Raw genomic sequence first — 22,422 nt, forward strand, 5'->3', positions numbered from 1 at the left:
AGTTTGTAAATTAGCAAACAAATTGCTTGGCATTTTATGATTTTACTGACACTTATAAAGTGTATCGTTCTTTTATTTTTGACTTGAATTTTTCTGTGGTTACTCTATGTGATGCATACACTCAGGGTGTTGCTAAAACGCGGAACGGAACGGAAAACGGAAAATATCATACTCAGTATCAAGTTTATCGCTGTAAAAGGGTAAAGACTGGTCAGAAACAATTTACTTTGTATCATTTATTCATATCTTATGAATGATTATCAACATGTTGCTGTCTTATTGATATTCTTATGAATGTCCATCAAATTTAGCATTGTAGTTGAGTATGAAACGAAAAAATAAAATGTATACGAATTGTCAAACATTAACACGATTAAAAAAGAAAATTAGCTATAACTTTTTACTTATTTTTCTTATATGGTATTGCTGGCATATCAGCATAACGTACGCAGGTAGTGAAAGCGATTCATGTGCACGTGTTTTATGAGTATTTTTATATTTCAAATATGATGTATATACTTACATCAAAATTGAATTTTCGCTATTCTATACGATCTCAAATCATACAGACGATACAGTATCATTGAGATGAAAAAACCCCGTACGTTCATTTAAAATTAAAATACATTTTACCAGAGACATAAATAATATAACATATTATTTATGTCTCTGATTAAACATTAAAATACCCGGTACTTAGTAAAACTATTATTTTAAGCAATGCAATTTTGTTTACGTATGCATTACTTGGCAGTTGTTCATTCCTGCAGCTTTATAAATATGATCCGAATAGATAGTTCTTGACGTTGACTGGTTTGATTTTCCGATTATAAATTGGGACTATAGTCTGTCGATCCCAAAATATTCAATCAGCACATTTGAACGATTTAAAAAAATAGATATACCTATAAAAGATGCAATTGAAATAGATGTTGAAATGCAAAACCCCGTAGACTTTGTTTTCAGCCGTGTAATAAAACCAGCTGATGAGCTAGAGAGGACGTTTTAAAGAAAGAATAATGGGAATTTTTAATGCTTCTGAAAGAAGAGAATCGCTTGAACCCTTAGGTATATATAAATATCGAGTTATTCTGCACAATGTGAATCGTGGATATTTTGGGACAGAATATAGAGATCAATATATGTACTGTTAATTTTGAGGAAATAGTTATTCTTGAATAAATTATTTAATATTGTTAATCTTTCAAAAAAATTCAAAAATTGTATAAAGTGTATTCTTTTTTACATGATTAACAAAGCTATGAAGTAAATAACAGTAGATAAGATTTTCCGTTCCGTTCCGCTTTCCGTTCCGTTTTCCGTTCCGCGTTTTAGCAACACCCATACACTCATACCCATCTAAATGTCACAATGACAATTGGTCATACTTTGTAAATTGTAAAATAATTTACTCGATCAAAATCGAGAATATATCTCAAATATTTCCAATCAAACAGTTCCTAAGTACATGTAACTATAAACTATAACCCAGTATACAATAACTGTAAAATATGTAGGTATCAAGTTATCCAGTATACAATAACTGTACAATAGCAAACCTATGTTCAAAGTTCAAACAAATATAGTGAATAGTTTATATGTATATGCAGGTTACAATAGCCCGATCACTAATCTATACTACACTGAAACATTCTAGTCATGATAGTGATTGGCCGATTATCGCCGACAATCGAAAGTCGGCCGCTTAATGTCTCTCGATGTCGATGATCGATTAAGATTTTCATAATCGATTATTTAAAAAATTAAAAAAACGTAATTTACGAAAATTCTTCGAACGACTTGACTTTTTCAAATATCAAAACGAAAATAGGGTTAAACAAAATGGCGGCGCCATGTGCTAGCCTCACGGATTAGGCCGCAAATCATGATCCAAACAATAAAATTATGATTACCCAGGAAATGTTTCCTTATCCAAACACAAACGTGAAATCCACGGTGTGGAAGTATTTTGGATTTTTAAAGAAAAACGAGGGACCAGCTACAAAAGCCAACTTGGATATGACCTGCGCAGTTTGCCGATTATGTTTCAAATAATATGCCAATAAAGGTGATTATGAAATTTTTGTCCTACTATGTTAAATCTGTAATTATTTCTGTCGTTGCTGGTAAAAAAACAAATCGTATTTACTGTTTAGTATTCATTTGGTACTTACGAAAGTATTATTTTCATCTTAGGGAACACAACGAACTTCAAAAATCACATTGCGTCTGAACACCCTGGAGAATCTTCTAACAAAGTCCCCATCCAAAGCACCATAAGCAATACCGAAGGGGAAAATTTCTCCCGAGAGGAAAAATATTGATGATGCTCTAGCAAAGCTGGTTGCTGGGAAGATGTTGCCAGTTAGTATTGTGGACAATAAATATTTCATTTCACATCGTTTGTGGGACTTCTGGATCCAAGGTAATTTTTTTTAACTTACCATTTACCTCATTTAATAGAAAATCTATTAAAAAATATTCATTTGAAAAATTTCTATAACTAATACTTTGGTTCAAAATACTAATATAATTTCAATTTTCCAAATTTTCACATCAAAACATATAGAATTTAAAACAAAATTAACATTTTTTCAAATTGCTACAGATACAAACTACCAAGTAGAAAAACTCTGTTTAGCCGTTTGCAGAAGAAAAAAGATGAAATGGCTGTGAAGTCAAAAGAGGATCTAAAGAACTCTCCTAATGTTCCCATCACACATGATGGATGGACCAGCCTCAACACAGAATCGTATTTTACCACCACTGTCATTTCATAGACCATGATTGGGTCCTAAAAATGCAGTTCTTGGTACTATAAAGATGGAAAATGTTCACACATCAGAAAACATTGCTTTGGAGTTGAAAAAAGTTCAAGCAGACTGGTCCATCACTGAATTTATTGCTACAACGGACAATGCTAGAAATGAACAAAAGGCATATGAAATCCTGGGAATGCAACGCTTTGGCTGTTATGGACACAGAACCAACCTTATAGTAAAAAATGGCCTTGCTTTTCCAGAGGTTGGTAGAATTTTGGGTAAGGCTCGCAAGATTGTTACATTCTTTCATCAGTCAAACAGTGTTTCTGAGATGTAAAAAGCAAAGCAAAGATTACTCTTGGATGAAAAGCTTGTAGGTCACAAGTTAGTGATTGATGTTGTCACAAGGTGGAACTCGACTTCTTGAGCAATACCCATGCCTAATGGCTCTTGCATATGAACCAAGTCTGTCGAAGTCAGCGTCAGCAACCATCAAAAATTGTGTTTTTACCTTTGATGAACATACAGTTGTAGAAAGTCTTGTTCACATTCTGGACCCATTTGAAAAGGCAACTGCTATAGTATGTTCTGAAACCACACCAACAATTCAGAAAGTCTTACCAATGGTAACAAAACTATATCGTGCAGTTGAAATTAAAGGGACGACATTCCTATTATCAAGAAAGTAAAGGAGAAGATTTCCTTTGAGATGAAGAATAGAACAAAACCAGAATCCATCTCATTACTAGGTTCTGCACTGAATCCTTTTGCAAATGACCTAACATTTTTGAGTCAAGAAGACAGACACAGCACTCAAGTTGCTTCGTGACATTTTGATACCCTTGAATGTTACCGTAAAAGTTGAAAAAGAAACGGATACTAGTAAACCAGATGAGGAAACCGTCCCCATACCACAAGAGGAAAATGAACCTAGACTTCCCTCCCTCCCCACACTGGTAGTTGAAGATTCAGTCGAGGAAATTGATTATAGTCAACCTTCAAAGATACAGAAAAAGTCTGTTGATACGGATGATCGGCTGGCTGATATTATTTGCACAGGAGAAACCAAAATGAACAACTCAGCAGCAGCAGAAATGGAACTGAATAGATATTTTGGATGTAAACTTACAGAGGCCGACTACAACCTTACGCTACTAGAATGGTGGAAAAAAAATGAAAGTTATTTTCCTCGTTTATCACAGGTTGCCAAATTTTTTTTAGCAGTACCAGCATCCTCAGTTCCCTCTGAGAGAATTTTTAGTACAGAAGGGGAAATAGTTAATAAAAAAAAAAGAAGCAGACTACATTGTGCAAATGTTGACTTGCTAATATTTTTAAATAAAAACCTTGAAGGGTACTGGTGAAACTGAAACACAGTTGTGAACTTTCTAGTCATGATGTTTTAAAAATAAAAACAGTTAAAATTGATTTTGTTTAATATTCTTGAAATGGAATTAAAACTTTAAACTTAAAATTAATTTGTTATACTTTAAATTGTTTATGTTTATTGTTTGAACTTGTTCCTAACTTCCTAGTCAGTAGTCACTATAAATGGTACAATATATTTTTATCCTGGTTTTCTTTTATTCTAACCAGGTGCAGTAAATCAGATTGTATGTGCATAATAATATTAAAATTTAATTAACATATTTGATTTATTTGAATAAATATTTAATAATTTCAAACAACTGAAACAAGTATATTACTGTATATACAACGCAAGATGCAAGTTTTTGTTTAGAGAATTGTTTTATTCAATTAAACACAATTTGAAAACTTTCGATTATTTAATCGATTACACACTTTCGATTATTTCCGATAATCGATTATGAAAATTTTCCGATTTCCCATCACTAAGTCATGACTATGGTACAGTTACCTTCTTTGCTTTTAAACAATAACCGACCACTCCATGCATGAATACAATATCATGTACATGAGTATATGTGTAACTATTTACACACATTATAAGTACTTTGCTCATTGATAATGACCTCTATGGGTGAGTGTATGAATTCACATCTTTTAATTTATGATTTGTATAAGTGATTAGTCTTAAAGACTTAATCTTCACTTTCAGTGTTGTAGTATGATAAGTTATGAGGGTAATAATGATGAAATGAACATGCCATGATAAAATAATATTAATAAGTATAACAACAATCAAGTGAAACTGAATGCAGTTCACATGCAAATGCCTAGTAATAACTACATTGTAACTTATGGTGAAAAACGAGTTTGAGGTTTAATTATGCGACCATGTCTTGTGTGTTGGGAAAATTCCTTAAACGATTCTTGTTCATACCTTATATGTTATATTGAGTCGCTACTCGAGTCATGTTCGCTTTGTACTTCAAATGCACATGTATTGTGAAACTCATAATTTGACGAGTCAAGCTCTTCTGTAACATACGGATTTGATAAGTGACAGTGCTGATCTTTTTAATAACTCTGTACGGACCCCGCCAACCTAATCCTAATTTTGTTTGGCCCATGGAGGATACCACCTCAAAACTAAATCACCTTCACTGAAAGTTATTATTTTGATATTTTCATCATGATATTTTTTCTGTCTAGTGAAACTGTCTTGAAGACATTCTCCAGCATGTTGAAATGCAGAAGACCTGCTTCTTTTACAAACTCAACATATTTTTTGATACAAATATCTTCTTCATAATTAGGCGGATGGCCTGCAATAATATCAATCGGGAACTCTGTCTCGCGCCCTAAAATTAATAAATTTGGCAAACATTTGGTACTGTCATGTATTGCAGCACGGTATGCCATCATCACATATGGTAGATGGTCATCCCAGTCAGTTCTATGTTTATTTACAAACAGTGAAAACATTTGTTGTAGGGTACGATTAAATCGTTCGACCATTCCGTCTGACTGAGGTCTATATGGAGTAGTATGTGTTTTATATATGTCAAGTTTTGTACACATTTCTGAAAATAATTGAGATTCAAATTCTCTACCTTGATCGGTATGAATACGATATGGAGTACCATAACGACATATAAACTCTATAGAACATCTGCTACAGTTTGTGCAGTATGGTCTTGTAAAGCAAATGCTTCCTTCCATTTGGTGAAATAGTCACTTATGACCATTATGTATTCATTTTGTTTTTCAGTCATGGGTAAAGGTCCAATATTACAATTGCAATACAATGTAATGGTCGCTATGCAGGGCGATGCTGCATGGGAGATTCGCCTAGACCTACCCCTGGTTTACGCCATGCACACACATTGCAATTTTGACACCATCTTTCGACATCGGATGACATTCCAGGCCAATAAAATCTCTTGCGTATAGAGCCTAGAGTCTTATCTCTACCTAAATGTCCTGCTACGCGTTTATTGTGTAGTTGGTACATAAGGTCTTTTTTTAGAGATTTTGGTACTACTAACAGCAATTTATAGTTATTTTCAGGTATAAAATACCGCTTTTTACCACAAGGGTGTCTTTCAAATTCCATAACTGACGAATTTCAAAATTGGTTCTATAAACGGGATCTAAATTATCTTCCTCGTTTTGTAAAATTTCAATTATTGCTTTTATTGCCTTATACGTCATAGGTCAAATTCCTGCCCTTTTTCATGGTAATTTATCGGATGTTATTTAAACTAAGGGCACACAACTCTATCCCCCCACTGTTTGACCCCCGTTTAAACATAGTTTCTGATAATAGAACTATGGTATGTCTCTAAATTTTTACTTCATCGTTTTTAATTATCCATTGAAAATGCCTATAGCAAAGATAGCAAATGGTATATTTACGTTTTTGATAGTACAGGAACGAACGATAACTCTTGCGATGGTATGCGACATAAACAAAGGACAAGCACGGAGTCTGATGCCTGTAGATGAAATTCCGAGGAAAAAAATAGTTTAATATGGAATTGCGTGTTTATGAGTACAGAAGGAAAAATTGATAGGGAAACAGCTATGAATGCTTTTTAAAAAAACAAGGGTGTGTATAAATATATTTAAAAAAATTATTAGAATGATACAATGCCTATATATTATTTGTAAACATACCAACGTTTCGCGTAGTAATCTCGGACAATACTGCATTACGTTATGCAGTGTAACATTTTTGTCAACAAACCCACGTTGAGAACAACTGGTGACTGTCCATCTTCGACATACGTAAGGTAAGTTAGGTAATTAATGTGTTATTTCTCATTGTATAAACGTTTGCTTCATCATTTTAGATGTTCATGTTACAATAATCTTGATCGAGGAGCTGGTACATTCTTAATCCGAAATTCCTCTGACTCTAATCTCCGCTTGTATATTGTGACGTGCGGAGGAGACATGTCACAATATAAAAGCGGGGGTTAGAATCAGAGAAATCTCAGATAAGTACATAAATTTTATGAAAGAATTTATATTGTTTGTGTTAGGCATTCATCGATAATTCTGAAATGTCGGTCTTTTGTTATGAATACTGTACACGGCGAGGCCTACAGGATATCTTTCAAGATTAAAATTTAGCACAATGGAATTGCATATAAAGGAAAATAACATTTCCTTTTTTGAAACCTTTAATATGTTGTGACATCTTTGCAGATTTATATGTTCATATGGTGATTTTATAATTTGTTACGAACTGCACTGTATGATATAGGGTTTATTCATTTTGCTTAAAAATGACTCATGAATAATGCAAATGAATTTTCTCTAAAAATATCTCAAATATAGCAAAAATACAATTCATTGGTTGATATAATGAATATTCCATATAGGCTATTAATTGCAAAGATATTTAATTGAACATTTAAAAAAAAATAATATGATTTATCCTTTTACCTACTGTATTTACTTGTACCTTATCATTACTCTATAATGAAAGTGACTAAAATTTCCTCTACATCATAATTTATATGATAATTTTGATAACTGCATCGTTTGTTTTTAAATTTTAAAATTTCCAATTCATGAGAACTTGGACTATATACCAGTTTATCTTTGATCTACCATGTTCATGATTAATTGCAATTCCAAAAAGACTCAATTATATACCTGACAATGATTATTGATAATAACCTAACATATATCTATTTGTTCTATATGTATATGTTCTTTCAGATGAATGTCAAGAAACTGATTAACATTAACTGACTAGAGGAGACAATGAGAGCTCAACATTATTCTTCATCTCTGGTGAAGGGGAGAGTTGCTTAATTTGGGTGCACAGCTAAATTCAAGCAAAACAAAGAAAAAGACGGATGCTATAAAAATGCGGTGTTGGCTTCCCAGTTCAGCACTTTTAAAGAGGGACAAACATTGCACGTTTGCAACTTCTAAATGGAAGCAGGGCATCTGAAATATGCTGGAATCCTCATCTTAAAAGCCTTAACGCCATTTTCAAGGTTAGTAAATACAACTAAATTTAAATACGATATTCCCCGTGATTTTCTTGTTTAAGTATGAACTAATTATACCCATGCTCGGAAGAAGAGGAGGTATATTGTTTTACCCTTGTGTGTCTGTTTGTCTATAACACAAATTTTGTCAAAGATATCTCGGCAACAATCGCAGATGCTTGAAATTTTAACTCAGCCTTTGTTAAGGTATGCCATTCGGTAGGATTGATTTTTCAAAATATTTGTTGTCAACTTCCCATTACATGTAATGTTAACTATGCTTTTTAGCTCACCTGAGTTAAAGGCTCAAGTGAGCTTTTCTGATCACAATTTGTCCGTTGTCTGTCGTTGTAAATTTTTCACATTTTCATCTTCTTCTCAAGAACCACTGAGCAGATTTCAACCAAATTTGGCACAAAGCACCACTAGGTGAAGAGAATTCAAGTTTGTTCAAATGAAGGGCCACGCACTCTTTAAAGGGGAGATAATTGAGAATTATTGAAAATTTGTTGGTATTTTTCAAAAATCTTCTTCTCAAAAACTATTTGGCCTGAAAAGCTTTAATTTGTGTGGAGGCATCCTCAGGTAGTGTAGATTCAAGTTTGTTCAAATCATGGTCCCCGGGGGTAGGGAGGGGCCACAATAGGGGGATCAAGTTTTACATAGGAATATATAGAGAAAATCTTTAAAAATCTTCTTCTCAAAAACTATCAGGCCAGAAAAGCTCAAATTAAAATGGGAGCATCCTCAGATAGTGTAGATTCAAGTTTGTTCAAATCATGGTAACCGGGGGTAGGGTGGGGCCACAATTTGGGGATCAAGTTTTACAAAGGAATATAGAGAAAATCTTTAAAAATCTTCTTCTCAAAAACTATTAGGCCAAAAAAGCTCGAATTAAAATGGAAGCATCCTCAGGTAGTGTAAATTCAAGTTTGTTCAAATCATGGTCCCTGTGGGAAGGGTGAGGCCACAATTGGGGGATCAAGTTCTACATAGGAATATATAGAGAAAATCTTTAAAAATCTTCTTCTCAAAAACTATTAGGCCAGAAAAGCTCAAATTAAAATGGAAGCATCCTCAGGTAGTGTAGATTCTTGTTTTTTTTTTTATAAACATGGTCCCTGGGGGTAGGGTGGGGCCACAATAGGGGGATCATGTTTTACATAGTAATATAGGGTAATATATAGAGAAAATCTCTAAAAATCTTCTTCTCAAAATCTATTAGGCCAAGAAAGCTCAAATTTGAGTGGAAACATCCTCAGATAGTGTTGACTCAAGTTTGTTCAAATCATGGTAACCGGGGGTAGGGTGGGGCCACAATGGGGGGATCAAGTTTTACATAGGAAAATATATAGAGAAAATCTTTAAAAATCTTCTTTTCAAAAACTATTAGGCCAGAAAAGCTCAAATTTGAATGGAAGCATCGTCAGATAGTGTAGATTCAAATTTGTTCAAATCATGGTCCATGGGGGTAGGGTGGGGCCACAATTAGGGGATAAATTTTTATACAGGAATGTATAGAGGACATCTTTAAAAAAAAATTCTTTTAAAAACTATTTGGCCAAGAAAGCTCAAATTGGCTTGTAACCATCCTCAGATAATGAAGATTCAAGTGTGTTCAAATCATGGTCCCTGGGGGTAGGGCGGGGCCATAATGGGGGGTAATTTTTTATATAGAGAGAGAATCTTCTTCTCAAAACTATTAGGCCAGGAAAACCCAAATTTAAGGGGAAGCATCCCCAGATCGTATAGATTCAAGTTTGTTAAATAATAGTCCAGGGGTATGGTGAGGCCACAATGGGGAATGAATTTTTACATAGGAATATATAGAGAAAAGCTTTTAAAATCTTCTTTTTAAAGGCTATTTGGCCAGAAAAAGCTTAAACTTGTGTAGAGGCATCCTTGGGTAGTGTAAATTCAAGTTTGCAACATCACAGTCCCTAGTGATAGGGCGGGGCCGTGATGGCGGTTTGAATTTTTACATAGGAATATATAGAGAAAATCTTTAAAAATATTCTGGGAAAGTTTTCGGTCCAAAACTCAGGACTTAGTGTGAAAGCACAGGTTATGCAGATTTAAGTTTGATGAAACCATGATTCCCTAGAGAAAAGTGGGGCCACGAAATGGGGGGGGGGGTATATAGGAATAGAGAAAAATCTTCTTTCAGGTACAACAACAAAAAGGGCTTGGTATTTACCAAAAAAAAAAAAGAGGTGGATAAAAATTGGCAGATTTTAAATTTTTTTTTAGCAAGATCTATTGTACTTAGTTGTCAAGATATGTTGATACTGTAATGCTAATTTGATCAGAATTAAGGCAATTGTTGCTCAGGTGAGCGATGTGGCCCATGGGCCTCTTGTTTGTATACACATCAGAGCAGGGGTATCACTAGTGAGCATTGACTCACAGATATCTTGTTGTCATATCTTTAATAATATAGTAAATATTCTTGTACTAAATGCAATTAAAAACTGAAGAATTTTGGAGAAAAAAAATTTAAACTTTCATTTACAGTTCAATCACTATATTTTCCATTACTTGTATGTATTATACCAAAATAACCTTACATAATTCATATTGTGTGATCATCTTATATATCTCATCCTTTATTTGCAAAATACATGTATACTTTTGAAAATAAATTATTTAAGGTAAAACACATATAAATTCAAAATATTTTATAGATTAATTTTTTTTAAAATCCATGTTTTCTTTATTGGAGGTCAAGTATATTGTAATGAAATATTGCTTGATAACATATCCATTATTCATTTTTCATCAACACATTTTAGAATATCCTGCTGAAAAAGACAGTTTTCATTGGTATAATGGATGCAAGACAACACTAGTGAATTGAAATTGTTGTTACCACAAATGGCACACTCCAGGATAACACGCTTTCCAAAAACACCATTACAGCATGCAGCCATAAAGGGATTCTTTGAAAGTCTATGTTCTGTAATTGTGGAAGTTCTCTTGAAGATTTCATTAGTATTAAAATAAAAAGTTAAAAGTTCAAATGTCTTCAATACTAGAGACCTGTGATTTGACAGTACAACATGGAGCAATTGTAAAGGACACATATTTGTACATATTTGTACATTATTGAATATCAATATATAGTTATCCATAAATTAGTGGGCTTTTACATTGTATTGTAATTCTCAACATTGCATATATGTTTGATTTTTGTTAAATATGTTTGGTATACAGTACAGTAAGGAAATACATTCTTTCTAAGTTTTAATCATTTGTCAACAAAATATATGAACTGCAATCTGAGGATCAATTAGAGGACTGCAATTCTCCACATATAAAATGACTTTGAAATCATCCTGTTACTGTCAAACTTGAGAATATATTAAGAAAACATCAAAATCTCTTTGTTGAATACATGTACCTTTGTTACAACACATTGTCCAGATATTTTGTGTATTATTCTGTGAAGCTGATTTCTCAATGGCTATTGCTTCTCATGTAAGCAAAGTGACACACATACTACTTGATTCTGTAAAATACTGTAATCAAGTGTTGAACAAATGTAACTTCTGCATTTTTGTGAAACATTATTGTAAAGGATAAAATACTACAGTTTCAAAAGTTCAGTTTACTAAATTCTAATTCTATAATATTCTTTCATAATTTTGTTATCAAAATGAACATTTTTAATAGATCGGCATAATAAATGAAAATGTATTCCTGTAATTTCAGCTTGCATATAAGTATCAACTGTTATACGAATGTACTTAACAAAACAAATGTTTTGATGTTTAAATTGCTTAACTCATTGAATCTTTATTTAAGTCATGATCCAGACTAATCTGGTGCAATAACAGAGTATTTCCACATTTACTACATGAATATACCTTAATTGACATATTAGAATAGTGTTTTATGTTATCAAACTAATTCTTAAAAAGAAAATAGTTATAATAACACTATGACATTGACAACTTGCAATCATGCTTCCGCCTATCAGTATTTTCAGTACTTTGATTCTTCACCGTTTTGAACTTGAGATAGTACAGCGCCAATTTCATCATTGGAAGCGTTAGTATCGAGTACAAAAGTATCATTACTATTTGGATACGACAATATTGGCGACGAAACTAAAAGTTTCTTAAGCAATTGAAATGCTTTTTCGCAGGAACTATCCCACGCGAACGGTACGTTCTTTTGAGTCAATCGAGTAAGTGGATATGCCACTGTCGCAAAGTTCGGTATAAACTTTCTATAATAGGAAGCTAGTCCTAGAAAACTTTTCATTTTAGTTACATTATCTGGGATCTTCCAATCGGGTACTGCACGAATCTTGTTAGCATCGCATTTAACTCCATCTTTTGACACAACCTGTCATAAGAATGAAACCTCTTCGCAAAATAGTACACATTTCTTGGGTTTTAATTTGAGATTTGCGTTCCTAAATCTATCAAATAATTTGGTCAAATTAGATAACGGTTCTTTCAAAGTTGTCCCAAAGACAATAACATCATCTAAGTAAACTAAACAACGTTTCCACTGTAATCCGATTCATTGTTTCTTGGTGACTGAAATCGATTGTGCATTTCATGTGAGGACAAACCTCTATATTTGTTGTTTTGCGTTTGTGTGTGGTGAAACTCGACCACGTCGTGAAACTGGTCTTGATTTTTCGCTTCGGAGGAACAGGTACAAGGTAACGTTTGAACATCATTGTTGTTTACGTTTTGAATTTAGTCATTTTCTACAATATTTGAAGGACCTGGCGAAAACGAATATTGTTAACTTGTACTAAGAGCCTTAAGGCTAGAAAATACACGTGAAGCCATAGCTTTCAATGTCAATCGACACACAATTGAAAAAATATCATTATTAATAACGAACAGCAACAACAGCAACAATATTTCAGATGTTAAAATGACTTGGATTTATTTTTATTATATTTAATGAATTAAAACAAGTAACAAAAATGATTTAAGTAAGCAACAAAATGCAAGGAAAATGTAGTAGATTACTATAAATATATTTAACTTGGACAGATTCGATGATGATGACTTTATAAAGTTAATAATTAGGATCTCTGGGAGAAAATACAGACTGCAAAATAAATAAAAAGGAGACAACCTCCTAAATAAACGTCCGATAAAAAAAGGACAAACAACCGAATGCACCAGGGAGCGGAGAGGAAATGTCCTGTTCCCAGACGATAGCACCGGTTGTCAATGACAACCGCGCACTACGTCCAAGAACCAAGAGAGATACATGTAACTCTATATAAAAAAATACAATTCCACTACAATAATATTATGTTTGTCGCTTTCGAAACTGGGGTCAATTACATTAAAAAGTAAAGCATTACATTACAATTACATTGAAAACTCTTTCCTTTAGAGTAACCATTACTTTCATTCACAAAAGTAATGAATGAAATTAGAATGACTTTGTAAAGTAATGAATTACATTACACATTACAAGAAAAAAAAATACAAAATAATCTCTGGATATAGGTTTAGAAGATTGATGCGACAGTCACTTTAAAATAATCACCTTTTATATATAATACAATACTCTGTCCGGAGTTTTTGCTTCCACCACTTTTCGCCTGATATTTCGATAATCATAAATACCTTTGTGCTCAAACTACGTTCATTCACAATATGAAAAATGTCTAGATTATCTGTTTTGAAATGCGCCCTCTAGCGCTTCAGATTTCAATACATAGCTCAAAATAGAAAGTCTACGGGAATTTTGCATTGCATCAGCCATGAAATTGCCCGGATGATAACGTTAAAAAATTGTGCGAGGTATTCCGAGTAAGTTCCGAAGGGTGAAAAGATGTAAACATTTCCTATTATAAATCTCCGTAAGAAATTTGTTTTCTTTCCTGTGAACTTTTATGGGTGAAAAATGAAAATGTGTTAATGAAGATATCTTGAATATTTTCACTTTCTTTCTTCATTTTCAAGTGTATTTCTTTCACAGGTACATGTATGTATATTTTTATTTATAATAATCAAAAAGTGATGGAAACAAAGACTTGGGACAGACTATAATATGAAATTATTAATATTTGATCCTTTCTCCCCGAAATTATTAACAACCAAAATAATGATATTGAAATAACTATTAAAAGTAATGTCGTAATTGCTTACATAATTTGTAAAAAAAAAAAAAATGACACCGCGAGGTAACTCAAATTAAGCAAAATATACAATTTAAAGTACCTTTCAAAGGAAGGTTTAGGTGGTTAAACCGCTCTAAAATTTTCAAAAGAATGTAAACTGACCGGCATCCAGTGAAAAAGTGATTACCCACGCTATAGTAACGGCACAACTACAATTTTCCTGCGAAACCATTCCATCGGTTACACGCTGCGAGATTACTTTCGCAACCATATTTAAGGTGGATCTCTACACCAAATAAGTGCAGGAAAATTTTGTTGCATGCATTTGTTACCAATACTAGGCACAGTATTCAACAATAATAGACCTCAAAATACAATACACTATTTTCTAGAGAATTTTTAAAATATCAGTCTGGTTCCAGATAATCCCTTATTTATCAAATTTTTAAACATTTCTGTTTTAAAATTCTTATGAAAGTGAAATGTTATTAAGTTTAGAAATGAAAAACAAAAAAATCATGAATGAAGTTTGTATGATTTTTATTGGAATCCACATAAATATGAAACTAAAATATAAAAAAATTCTTTTAAGGCAAACTGCTGGACAAAATCCCACAGAAACCTGAAAACATAAACAATATTCGTTGGTGAATGGGATGAAGAAAAGAAATTGAATGAAATTGAAAAATTAAAGGAAATACTTAATTATTGCAAAAATCTTGGTATGAAAGATCCTGTTTAAGAGTTGTCTTTCTTTATTTTACATGGTCTCAAATATCTTGGGATCAATTTTTTAATTAATAAAAATCACGAAGAAAAATTAAAAAAGGAACAAGTCTATGCTTAATATGTAGATATAAGATAAGTAGTGCTTATAATAATGTTTGAAGCTGAAAAATTATATTATTGATGAATGCATTATATATATTTAACTCTTCAGAACAAAATATTAGTAGTTAATTATATTATAAATTGCCTTTTACTTTTTTTATATACAATAGCAATTATAAACAACAGCCATACGCATATGAATACATACATTAGATGTCCATAGTGATACACATGCATGTGTGGAAATGAAAAACATGCTCCTTTTCAGAATTCTGTCTTTCCCTCATTTGGCTTGCAAATCCGGGCTTCCACTGCTATTGCTACCTAGCTGTATCTATTTCAATCAAAATACATTAGCTTAATGTCAAAGTTTCAGTGAAAGTCTTTTACTGCAAATGTTTTTTTTTTAATTTGGGAAGTTAGGATCAATTCAAGAGATCGTACTACGGTACTTTCGTTATATATTCATCATACATATATAGTTTAAATGAAAATTTGACATCTGCTTACCTATATCGATAATCCGCCACATACGTATGATCGTCTGTTGCACATGACATGACAAAAATGTATTGCCAATAGCAGCAGAGCAGGGAAATGGTATATTATTTAGATTCCACGTTTTCCGTACAAAACAGCTGATAATCAATGTTAGTTAAAAGCTTTAAACAGGAAGAAAATTGACATATTTTCAAAGCGTTTTGGTGATTTCATTCCTATCTCACCTCCATAGTTAGAAGAGTTCAATTAAACGGTGTATAGCTATTTTGTACCACGACATAATGTTATCAATCCGGAACACAATGGCGTTTCGAACGGAAGTCAGACATGTTTTGACGATGTAGCCTTCCACCTTAAAGGTTCCAGTGAATTTGGTGTTGTGCTGCAAGAGAGATAACTCTTACAAACTAGATAGCAACATGATCAATATACATGAAGCATTTTAGGAAAACCCTTTTCTTTGACTTAAACATGCATTAATTATACCCCCGCTCCGAAGGAGAGGGGGTATACTGTTTTACCCTTGTGTGTCTGTCTGTCTGTCCGTCCGTAACAAAAATTTCTGTCGCATTTATCTCAGCAACTATTTATCGCAGATGCTTGAAATTTTAACACAGTGTTTGTTAAGGCATGCCATATCGTGGGATATATATTTGTACCAATCGGACGTCAACTTCCTGTTAAATAACGACTTTGCTTATTTTTTAACCAAAATTTTCAAACAAATTTTCGTCAAAGATTTCTCAGCAACTGTTTATCGCAGATGCTTGAAATTTTTACACAGTATTTGTATAGGCATGCCATATCGTAGGATATATTTTTGTACCAATCAGACGTCAACTTCCTGTTAAATGACGACTTTGTTTATTTTTTGCCAAAATTTTCAAACAAATTTCCGTCAAAGAATTCTCAGCAACTGTTAATCGCAGATGCTTGAAATTTTTACACAGTATTTGTATAGGCAATATCGTGGGATGTAATTTTGTACCAATCAGACGTCAACTTCCTGTTAAATGACGACTTTGTTTATTTTTTGCCAAAATTTTCAAACAAATTTCCGTCAAATAATTCTCAGCAACTATTTATCGCAGATGCTTGAAATTTTAACACACTATTTGTTTTGGCATGCCATATTGTGGGATATATTTTTGTATCAATCGGACGTCAACTTCCTGTTAAATAATGACTTTGTTTATTTTTTGCCAAAATTTTCAAACAAATTTTCGTCAAAGATTTCTCAGCAGCTATTTATCGCAGATGCTTGAAATTTTTACACAATGTTTGTTAAGGCATGCCATATCGTGGGATATATTTTTGTACCAATCGGACGTCATCTTCCTGTTAAAAGAGTACTTTGTTTATTTAAGCCAAAATTTTCAAACAAATTTTCCTCAAAGATTTTTCAGCAGCTATTTACCGCAGATGCTTGAAATTTTAACACACTATTTGTTTAGGCATGCCATATCGTGGGATATATTTCTGTACCAATCGGATGCCAGCTTTCTGTTAAATGTCGACTTTGCTTATTTTGCATATTCACATCAGAGCGGGGGTATCACTAGTGAGCATTGGCTCACAGATATCTTGTTATGTAGTTTTTTTTTCAAAACAGCATGACCACATGTGATAATTGAAACCACTTTATTAATATAAATAATAATAAAATATGTTTTATGACTTTTCTTCCCCTTTTGATATTATGAAGTAATTAAAATACAGTCAGTCGTGATCAAATCTATCATTATACCCCACGCAAACGAAGTTTGGGTGGTATTTAGTATTCACCTTGTTTGTCTGTCCGTCCGTCTGTATGTCTTCGCAATCGTGTCCGGTCCATATCTTTCTAATGGAGAAACATTTGAAGTTCTTACTTCACACAAAGATTGCTTATGACCTAAGGGTGTGTCATGACCTTGACCCAAGGTAATTCGGTCAAGGTCACTGGCAGAAAAAATGCAAAATTCGTGTCCGGTCCATATCTTTCTTATGGAGAAACACTAGAAGTTCTTACTTCTCACAGGGTGTGTCATGACCTTGACCCAATGTCATTTGGATAAGGTCAAGGTCACTAGCAGAAAGTGCAAAATTCATGTCCAGTCCATATCTTTCTTATGGACAAATATTGAAGTTCTTAATTCACATAAAGACTGCTTATAACCTTAGGGTGTGTCATGACCTTGAACAAAGGGTCAATTGAGGAAGTTCAAGGTCATTGTTTCAAAAATGTGTGGAAAAAAAAATTCGGAAAAAATCGGGCTCAGTATACCAATAATTCAAAATGTTTAAATATTAAATGGTTGTTAACGTAAGGATGCAATTGTCCTCATGCATTAACAGTTAACTTAAAAGAAAGTGGAATTAAAGGATAGAAATTGGTTTGTTTACTCATGTTAGCATTAACAGTTTTAAAAAATAGAGCAGTTATTATTAATAGAAAATGGACAGTGAAATAGATTCATCCAATATTTTCTATAATAGCATGCGTAATGATTATTTTCTCAGCGGGGGGGGGGGGGGGGGGGGTATAAATTGTGAGCTTGCTCACAGTACCTCTAGGGTTAGCTCTCGGGGCTTTATTGAATTCGGTGATCCCGACTATATTCGACCACCTTAAAATACCGAAAAGAATGATTTCTTATTGTTTAAATTTTTGACAGATGTTTTACCTAGCTGTAGGTCTGTAGCTCCCGGCCTGAAATAATTTGGATGGGCGACTTCAGAGCTACAGTGCCACCCATTGAGAAAATTGCGTATTTATTGCAAACAAAACTGTGCGCTAGTTTTGAACTGATTACCCTTATTTATTCGCACACTCTGTGAAAATGATTAAATGCGATTAAATTCTTCATGCAATTTATCGTTACTTGCCTCTGATATTTCTTTTAAACACCAACAACAGACTCGTAAAGTGAATTGATGCAGTTTGTTTGCATGTAAAAATGGCGCCTCTCGATCTTGATGTAAATTTAACATACATTGTACTTGATTTTCCGAGGTCGGTAACATGTTCCGAAGAGAGTTTGATGCAGGTAAAGAGACGATATCAGTGGTACATGTAAATTGCATGAATAGTTTAATGGTACTAATTATTTTCACAGAATTTGCGTTTAAATAAGGTTAATCAGTCGAAAACTAGCGCACGTTTTCAATAAATACACAATTTTCGCAATGGATGACGCTATAGCTCCCATGTCTTTCACCCGTTTTTATTTCAGAGCGGGAGCTACAGATCTGCAGCTATGTTTTACCAAGTAATACACCTACATTTGTAACAAAATATGTCTTTATTAAGCCACAGGGGCCAAGCCCGTTTTAACATTAATTTCAATGTAACCATTTCTCGACTTGTTGCAATACTGCTGTTGTCATTGGCACAATCCCATCGTGAGACCTGGATTGGTAAATGTCCGAGTAAAAATAAACTGGCGACTTCGAGAGAATAATGACGTATATCTCCGCTATTTTAAGACCCATCAACTTGAAATTCGGCATGAGTGTATCTCAGACATTACTTTTATGAAAAATACATGCACATTGCGAGTGTTTTAAAAATTAATAAATTTATTAGGCTTTTGAAGCGAGCCGGTAGTTTTTTATCTGGGTCAGAGTTCGATCCCTTTCTTTATTTATGGTTACATTGAAATTAATGTTAAAACGGGCTTAGCCCCTGTGTATTTACATGTAGCGTGTAAGGTGTGTACCAAATATGATAAAGAGCAGTAAGTGTTTTTCTTTTTTTTTGTACACATACTTCAATATTTATTGGATTATAACTTTTATGAAAAGTAAGTTATTTTGTGTGTTGTGGAAATTAAATGTGATACTTCAAGTTACCCATTGGTGTTTGTATCAAACCAGCTGCTACGTTTCGAGACTAAGTGTATCTACAAATGGCGATAAATTATGAACATATTGTGCTAAGACAGTTTGAATTAATTTTTTAAAATAACAGCTTGTTTTATTTACAACAAATAAATTGCGAGTATATTTTGGATCGTGTACGAGCATTATTTGACATTAGTCGTTTTAAGTAAATAATTAAGTACATAATTCAAGTTCATACCGATAAAATCGTTATTCAAAGGGTGTATATAAAGGGTTCTTCTTGATCGAAAGAACATGTCGCCATTTGACTTTGTAAAATAGCAGGTACATTTTACCACTTTCTCAAGAGGCTGAAAATTATGTTTAGTCTTATTAATATATATTTATATAGAAAATAGTATCCTAATTTTATTAAGTTGCGCGATGATTTTTCAACATGTTATAATTATTATTTGTATCATGACTTTGGCATGTTTTAATCAGTACCATTATTATTATTTTATCATATTGTTTCTGTTTTAGGAAAAGTTAATAAGTTCCGGAAACATGAGATTCTCCTGTGCGCTTTATTTAACCATTGTTGTGGTTTCTTTGGAAGTGTTTGGCTCTGCATTTGCAAGTAAGTGTTTGTCTGTGAATAATATAAAATGATCAACACATTTTTTTTGAACTCAACGTTAAGAATATACACTTTCACAATAAAAGTTTGTGAAAGGTCTATTTATAAAAAGCATGACGTATATTTTTACTAAACTCATGTCAAAAATTTTACCCCAAATACGACACAAATACCTGTAATTCTGAGATGAAAAATCAGTGCTATTCGTAATACAATGTACAAACTAGTGGCCAAATGCACTTAATCCAGGCTTGCATAATGCGTTTTGTACTTAAAGATCTCCTCGGTAGATGTCGTCATTTAAAATCAGGGGGCTAGATTCGATGAATCTGTGATAATTTTGAGACATTGGGGTTTCCGTTAAGAACACGTGCATATGATCCGCGTATTACAGTCCTTTTTAAAGGGCAGCAACTTGTTTTATAATTCCAATGTAAACGCTTTGTGACTTCCCTCCCCCTTTAAGTCAACCCTTGTTCTTGGTTCTGGAAAGTTCTTTCTCAAACTCAAGAGACAAATTGGCTCAATTATTTATTCACCATTTGTCGTTTGGTTAAAAATAGTATAAACTAATTCAAATATATCAAACATGCTGTATTATTTTTTTTATTACAGGGCATTTAAATTCAGTACATCGCACTAAAAGACGCTTGCATTCGGATTTTGTTCAAAAACACATTGTTTTTGTCAGAGGTGAAAGAAAACCGTCATATAATTTACTCAAAGGAAGACTGCCCAAATTTACCAATACTGATAACAGACGTTTACATACCTTCATCGTGGTAACAATAAAAAATTCTGAGAATGAGAAAAGAAAAGAAAAGTCGGTTTTAGAAAATCTTGATATTTTAATTAAGAATAAGATCATGAATGGAGGATGCAAAGCCAGCCGTAGAGAAAATGACCCGGCAGCTAAGCAAACTACTTTAAGAGTTAGACCAAACACCTATAAAAATTCGGAACAAACAACAATCTCCATTGATGATTATTATAATTGTCCCATACAAGTTGAAGATCTCGGCAAAAACATCTATATAGCCAATTTCAACGTCCAAGACAAAAATGAGCCCTGTATGTATTCGGATAAGGGCCAGTTTACAGTGGGAGCTGGAAAAATGACAGAGGTGGACACCAAAACAAAACAAAAGACAACAGATTGGTTTCTGGCGAATCACTTGGCTGAATCACAGATACAAAACGGTTCCGAGTGTGATAACGACTGAGACTGGTTCTGATGTTGCAGTTTTTAGTTTAGACACGTTTCGGTAGATCATCATCTTTTCTCCAAGGAAACGTTATTCAATTAACTTACTCATCTTGCAAGCACTTGTACCAACACTAGGCTATCTGCCCAAATTTCTCTCCCATCAAAAGAGGATCAGTTCTCATATTATGATTATGCATATTCAAATGCATATAATTATTGTCTTATGTAACTTTCCAAGTCATTACATTGCAGAACAAACAGGACAAACATTTTTTCTAAAAATACGAAATACATGTAAGGTCAACATTTATAAAAACATTGTTAATTATCTTTATTTTTTTTAAATTGAGTTGTTGAAGAGATCAGTGCGAATTTTAAAAAAATGATTCTGCATATTTAGTTTTAACCTTGAATATCACATTTTGCATGTCATCGGTTTGTATGTCTTTAAATTTTGACATTTTAGTCTTCTCAAGAACCATTTCATGTGGTACAAAGCATTCTTATTGCAAGAAGATTCAAGTTTATTCAGAGAGATAATTTGGAATTAATAAAAATTATTTTTCTGCAAAACCATTAGGCAAGAATAGTGAAACTTATGTTGAAGCATCATCAGTTAGAGTAGATTTATTTTTATTTTAATCATGATATCCTGGGGTAAGATGAGGCCCGAATTTTTATTTTAATCATGATATCCCGGGGTGAGATGAGGCCCGAAGGGGGGGGGGTATAATATTTACACAGATATTTTTCAAAATGTAGATTCAATTTCAATTTTAAAACATGTGTGGCATTTTAAATAAAAAATAATACAAACATGGTCTGCTAAATTTTTCAGATATGTTTGTTTTTAACCTGTTAAAGCTGCTTGGATTATCTGTCAGTTGAATAATGTTGCTGTGGCCCCTTGGCCTCTTGTTTGCTTGTTTTGCATTTTAAAAGCAATTATTCCTGGTCACTTTGGAGTTAAGGTTTTTTGTTTTAATTAATACTCAAATGTGAACACATTCTCTAAAATGTATTACTTCAAAGAGAGGTGAACGACATGCATGTGTAATTTACAATGGTAATTCTGTTTTACTGTTAAAGGTAAAGAATATTTACATTTAAATATAACATTCAATGACTTTCTTGGTTATTTAAGATTAATGATCTTTTGTCTTCTGCCTGTAGCTGAAAATAAAAATTGCAAAAACGAG

General features: G+C 33.0%; 3 long non-coding RNA genes and 1 pseudogene across 4 annotated transcripts; 3 read left to right on the top strand and 1 right to left on the bottom strand.

Annotated features, from left to right (window-relative positions):
• Window positions 1-1,240: 1,240 nt before the first annotated feature.
• LOC128175418 (E3 SUMO-protein ligase ZBED1-like) lies at window positions 1,241-4,886 on the top strand (annotated as a pseudogene).
• Window positions 4,887-6,744: 1,858 nt separating this feature from the next.
• Window positions 6,745-11,797, top strand: LOC128177784 (uncharacterized). 2 transcript variants are annotated; one of them, XR_008242875.1, is made up of 3 exons: window positions 6,745-6,922; window positions 7,897-8,143; window positions 10,930-11,797. It is a non-coding gene; the product is annotated as an uncharacterized LOC128177784 (long non-coding RNA). The 2 variants fall into 2 exon arrangements; XR_008242874.1 differs by having other exon boundaries at window positions 6,746-6,922; window positions 7,872-8,143.
• Window positions 11,798-14,763: 2,966 nt separating this feature from the next.
• LOC128178620 (uncharacterized) lies at window positions 14,764-15,549 on the bottom strand. The gene is made up of 2 exons (XR_008242979.1): window positions 15,280-15,549; window positions 14,764-14,862 (listed from the first exon to the last, which is right to left on the bottom strand). It is a non-coding gene; the product is annotated as an uncharacterized LOC128178620 (long non-coding RNA).
• A 4,116-nt stretch (window positions 15,550-19,665) lies between these two features.
• LOC128177710 (uncharacterized) lies at window positions 19,666-22,422 on the top strand. Its single transcript, XR_008242870.1, has 3 exons — window positions 19,666-19,721; window positions 19,920-20,016; window positions 20,632-22,422. It is a non-coding gene; the product is annotated as an uncharacterized LOC128177710 (long non-coding RNA).

This window comes from Crassostrea angulata, chromosome 3, assembly GCF_025612915.1.
Source record: "Crassostrea angulata isolate pt1a10 chromosome 3, ASM2561291v2, whole genome shotgun sequence".
Classification (NCBI taxonomy): domain Eukaryota; kingdom Metazoa; phylum Mollusca; class Bivalvia; order Ostreida; family Ostreidae; genus Magallana; species Magallana angulata.